The sequence below is a fragment of the Elephantulus edwardii genome, unplaced genomic scaffold, assembly GCF_000299155.1.
Source record: "Elephantulus edwardii isolate Elephantulus edwardi_28Jun2011 unplaced genomic scaffold, EleEdw1.0 scaffold00015, whole genome shotgun sequence".
Taxonomy (NCBI): domain Eukaryota; kingdom Metazoa; phylum Chordata; class Mammalia; order Macroscelidea; family Macroscelididae; genus Elephantulus; species Elephantulus edwardii.
The window spans coordinates 5,535,920-5,541,861 of record NW_006399765.1 but is presented as its reverse complement, the minus strand read 5'-3'; positions in this window follow the sequence as shown (position 1 = coordinate 5,541,861).

Sequence of the window (5,942 nt, the reverse complement as noted above, 5' to 3'; positions counted from 1 at the left end):
TCAAAGTAAGGGAGTTAAATGACCCAAAGGCATGCTGGGAAAATTATATTCAAACAAGGAAACAAGCAAACAAATGCAAGTATGTGACCAGGGGTAGCCACCTGGCCCGGCTCTCGTGCCCACCTTCAAGGAGCTACGTTCCTTTTCTCTGGCATGTCTCATCACCGGAGGGGCTGATGTCAGGGTCTGCCTCAGGCTGTAATTATTGATGGCCCTGGATGTGGGGTCAGAGCCCTGCGTGAAACCCTTGTATGCCCACTTCTCTTCCATGCACGGCTTGCTGTCCCTGAAGTTCTGAGAAGAGGATTCATCCATTCCCTGTACCTGCACAAAGGAGAAGGCAGCCCTGAGAAGCTGCAGTGTCCACGGGGGATCCTGTCCTACCCTGGCCTGGGACAATAGGACCATAGGCCCTTTCAGAACATCTCAAGACTTGCTTTCCAGAAACTGAATCCCACTAAAGGCCTCAAATAAGAGGAACTCCTTCCCTAAGAGGACTGCTTATGCTCTGCTCTGAGGAGTCACAGATATCCTGATCCCAGGGAGCACTCTCTCCTCACCTGGCTTCCAAATATGCTTGAGCTCATTTTCTGTCACAAGAACAGATGAAAGCTGAGATGCTTGGGGGAAAGAAGCCCCAGTCACCAGAGCCTCCCCTGACCCTTCCTTTCAGTAGCCACCAGGCATTTTGACCCAACACAGTTGGAAAACCTATAGATAAGGTGCCCTGAGACTCCTTCCAGAAGCATTCTGCTAAGATATAGTCATTCAGAAACTACACAGGTTGTAAAAACCGTGTTGTGAACCCAGTATACCCAGGACAGTCATGGGTAATAGTGGCAGCTGAGAGATGAACTGTCTCTTGTTGTTGTTGTGTGTCATTGAGTCAAGTATGACTCACAGTGACCCTATGAACAACAGATCTGAACCCTGTCCTATGCTATGCCATCCTCACAATCTCTGACACACTCAAGCCCACTGCTGTGGTCACTGTGTCAATTCACCTGGTTGAGGGTCTTCCCCCCTTGGAGAATATTCTATTGACCTTACCTTCTTGGGCTGTGAGGGCAAAGGGCTCTCAGAGGCATTGAACTTCAAAATGGGCTTGAACCAGTTCACATTCCAGAAGAGGATGTCTCCATTGTAGGATGAGGTCCCAAGGAACTGGTTTTGGTACTTGGCAATGCACAGGATGTCCTCTGTGTGGTAGGTCTGCCAGTGTTGGCACAAGAGCACTGGCCTGGTCTTATGGAACCTGTGCATATGGCCAGAGGCAGGAAGGCTGAACATCCAACCTCTAAGGCTCTAGTAGGGGGAACACAGAGGCCTCTCACATTCTGAAACCAGGCTCAGACAAGGGCACCCTCAAGTGTGAGAGCAGAGGTGAAGCCCTCCCCTGTTGACTTCACTTACAAAACACCTGCTAAGTACCTAGTATAAAGGCCCTGTCCTCAGAGCTGGTGGCCTAGTGGGAAAGAAGTTTAACTGCTAACTCAATGGCACACCAGCTGTTTGACTCCACCAGCTGCTCTGTAGGGGAAAGATGAGACATTTCCTCCCATGTGATTTGCAACCTCTGAAAACCTTTTAGAGAGTCAGGTATGAGTTGGTTCCAACTCAATGCATATAATAATGAGAACAATATAGTAAATAATGAACCCCATTCAGACATCTGAGCAAAGATTAAGGTCTAAAGAAACAGAAAGCAGGGCCTAAAAGCGGAGGGCCTTTGCACATGCCCCATCTGTCTAGGATCGATCGTCCCGTTCCAAGCCCTTCACTGCCCCATGGAGATCCTTCCTGCTCCTCCTTCACATCCAACATCCTTAGCAGAGTCTTCTCTGAAAACTCCCTCCAGGACCAAACAGGTCTCCCTCCCTTCTCTATAGAAATGTGGATGTTTTTCCAATGCTTTAACATAACTTATAATTTATAAATGAAAACAGTTTGCTCGTGCCTGCCTTTACCACTGAAGTATTAAGACCCAAAAGGACAGTCTGTAGTTTATATTCCATCTCGGCATCTAGCACAAAGCTTGAGTGGATCAGCTTCCCTGAATGGATGCATGAATAGGTGAAACTAGAATGTTGTTGCTGTTGTTAGGTGCCATCAAGTCGATTACAACTTCTAGTGACCCTGTGAGCAACAGATCTGAACTCTGACTGGTCCTGCACCAGCCTCATGGTCTCTGTCATGTTCAAGCCCACTGTGGTAATCACTGTGTCAATCTGTCCTATTGAGGGTCTTCCTCTCTTTCTCTGACCCTCCACCTTCCCAGCATGATCTTCCAGCATGATCTCCCTTCTCCAAGGATTGGTTCCTTCTGAGAATGTGTCCAGAGAAAATAAGATGAAGTCTCGCCATCCTTACCCTCTAAGGAACATTCTGGTTGTATCTCCTTCAAGACAAACGTGTTTGTTCTTTTGACAGTCCATGCTATATCCTGACATTGCCCACTACTAATTTCCTGCTTGGGGTTCTCAACACTAGGAAAGCCTAGAATAGAGGAGCCCATTTGGAATAGTGAGAACATAAACCCTACTCACCTCAAAGAAGTGATTTTCTTACTCCATCCAGTCACGTAGAACACTTGGTTCATATGGATAATCCCACTAATCTGTTGAAGTTTAAAGAATACAGAATTCTAGGGCTCCCAAAGATAACGGCCCTGGACTCTGATTGTCTCCCTAAAAGCATCCAGCTAGAAATCAAAGCACTCGGTGATTATGAGAGCTCCCCTCCTTAATCCCACCACATGTTTCTGAGTGCATTCTTATATTCTATCATCTCTTAGAATCTGATTTGCTTAAAATCGGAAAACCAGAATATAACCCTCAGTCTATTTCAGGAGAGGCAAAACCTGGAGAAGAGATCTGGACTAGTTCAGTGACTAGTCAGAGGCGGGAGACTAGACCCATACTCAGTTCCCTGGCTTCTCAGTCACCTTCTCCTTCTGAGGTGAGGAAAGGACTGTGTCAAAGAGGCAAAGCTCCTAAAGCAGTTTTGCTCTAGGCCACACCTGTAACGCTGTCAGGCATTTCCCAAATAGGAATGGATGTGGGTGACTTTGGATCACTCGACCCTACTGCGAAGCAGGCAATCCAAGGCTCCAATTCATGGGACAAGAAAGGCTGGAAAATTACCGTTGGTGGAAAACAGATTAAGAGCAGGCACTGTTACTACCTTCGTTACATCTGAGAGGGCACAGAATCAAGGGCACTCTGCCTTCAGGAAGGTGTAACACTGCCTCCCGGGGCCACAACACTCCTGACCCCACCTCCACCCTCGCTCCTGCTGACATTAACCACTGACCTCCAGGTTGTCCGTGTTGGGGAAGGTGTGCAAGCACTCGCCACTGTTGTAGTTCCACATCTTAATCACGCCGTCAAGCGCACCTGTGATCAGGCACCGCTCTGACTCGTCCAGCGTCATGGTGGTCAGCTCCGTGTTACTGGCATCCACCACAGTGAACTGCATGATATTCCTGCCTGTCATGACATCCCACACTTTCACCATGCCTTTCAGGCTGCCAGTCACCACCTGTGGGGGAGCACAAACAGCGGGGGGGGGGAGTCCTGGAGGAGAGAGAGGCCTCCGATCCCCTCCATGGGACTGTGAGGACCACTCCCATCCTGCTGCAGGGCAAGTCACTCATGGAAATGAGTCTTCCTCCGTACTGGGGCAGTGCCAATTGGCACTGTTCTTTTAGAAGAACTCATTTGGCAAACTCCCCTTTAACTCAGTAGTGGCATTTATCAGAATCTACCAGAGAATGAAGAGCTCTGGTAGCCCAGTAGGTAAGGAGTTGTGCCACCAATCTAAAGGCAGGCAGTTTGAATCTCCCAGCTGCTCCATAAAAGAAAGATAGGCAATCTTCTCCTGTTTTATACAGCTTCAAAAAATCTGCTGGAGGGTCAGCTATGAGTCAATTCCAACTCAACAGCACATAACACCAACATGCAAGGAATGAAATCTCTAATTCTGAAAAGACATTTACTATGGCATTATAATCACAATCCAAAACAGGGGGAGGAAATAAGTAATGGAACCCCAGTAGGTAGGGTTTGCAGGGGAGGAAAAGTTGTTGAGAACATAAGAGGGGCCCTGAAACATTGTGCTGCTGTTACAACTGTTTTTGTACAACAGCGGCAGATGAGGTTATCTTAGAGCAATGTTCCTGCTGAGAACACCTAGGCAGGTGGGGCAAATATTAAAAACAACATGCTGAAGGCACTGAAGAGCTCTGAGGTGGCGAGGGAGGGCAATGCCAGGCGTCAGCATGGGAGGAAAGCCAGAGAGAGGAGCTGCAACCCCAGCGGGACAAAGATTGCCTCTGAAGCGCACACCACCCTGCCCCGAGCCCAGGCTCCCAATGCCAGTGGGTGAAGGCAGTTCCTTCTGTCTCCACGCCTTGAGAACAATCTCCCATGGGTTCAGCTCTCTTGTCCAACTCGGAGCTCTCTACTCAGGACTGGTGTACTACTGATCTCCCTCCTCCCTTCCTGCAGTGGACTAAGTCACCCTAAAGCAAGCTTCTGTGGAAAAGGAACAGCAAAACAGTAGGACCCTACAGGGCACCCCACATTAGCAGTGCTCAATCTCCCAGAGCTCCCATTAACCTGCTGCACTCGGCCACGGACCTGGAGGAGTCTGTGTGTGACCCAGAGTGGCGCTCAGACCCCATCTCTTGCACACAAACTGTTCTGGTCTCTGTGTTGCCTCCAGCACCACCATCAAAGCTGGAAGAGTCCTGCCCTCTCCACACACCCTGAGTTGACTGCTCGTTGGACGCAGACCCAGGCATGCGGGAGGTCTGGGTCCTACCCAGAGTCACCCAGCTAGCCTCCGAGGAGAGCCCTGGTCCACTTACCTGCTTAAAGATCTTGCTGTAGAGGACCGTACACAGTGGTGATTTGTGAGTTGTGGCCTTTTCCCCTACTTTCTGGAGCCACTCGTACTCCAAGTGCCCACTGAGGATCCCAATCTACAGGTGAACACAGATAGTCAGAGAGGCCCTGCCCATCGTGGTCAGTTCAAGGCAGAAACTCCCAATACCTCTAGACATCAAGATGTTCTGACTATACAAAGTACTGCTGATACCTTTTACTTTACATGGACCCACTCCCTGGGGTTGGACCTCCCAAACCCAAGTGTTTTCAGAATCCCAAATTCAAGTCTAAACCAAAGGCCCCTCTCACTTTTTTGACATCTGAGAAGCTTGATGCCTCAATCAAATGTTCCCTTCCTCCAGGAAGCCTTCCTTAATCACCTCCTGCCTCAAGCTAAGCTTGGCATCCTCTGGAGTGTTCCCTAAAACATCTAGCATACAACTCTATCATAACACTTAGTACATTATTGTTGCGCACCTTCGAGTCAAAACTAACCCACAGCTGACCCTCTAGTTTTCAGAGGCAATAAATCACATGGGAGGAGATTGCTCAGCTTTCTCCTACAGAGCAGCTGCTGGATTCAAACTGCATCCCTTTGGGTTGGCAGTGCAATTCCTTACCACTAAGCCACCAGAGATCCCTAAGTTCCTTGAGGGAATGAGATCATGTCTAACATATTCTCAGCTCCTGTCAAAGAGCAGGAGTGTGATCAAGTTTGACGATCTGAAAGGAACTCTGAAGGCAGGTGTCATTCAGCCAGTGCTGGCCATCAGCCTGGCACTCAGCAAAGTGACAAAGAACCCCAGAGCCCAACTTCTCCAGGAACTGCCACGTGCAGGAGAGCCTCTCCAGTGCCCTAGGCCTGTGTCCCTGACCCTCGCCAGGACAGCCTAACAGCAGGCCTGGTCAGGGCAGGCCTCACATGGCCACCATCTAAGTCACAGCTCACAGAGGGTCATCATGTCCATTTCCTCCAGGCACACTCTTTCAAAGGGGCTGCTCAAATGTGTCCTTTCCTCTGGAGTTTGTGGTTTAGCAGGAAAGAGAGTCACT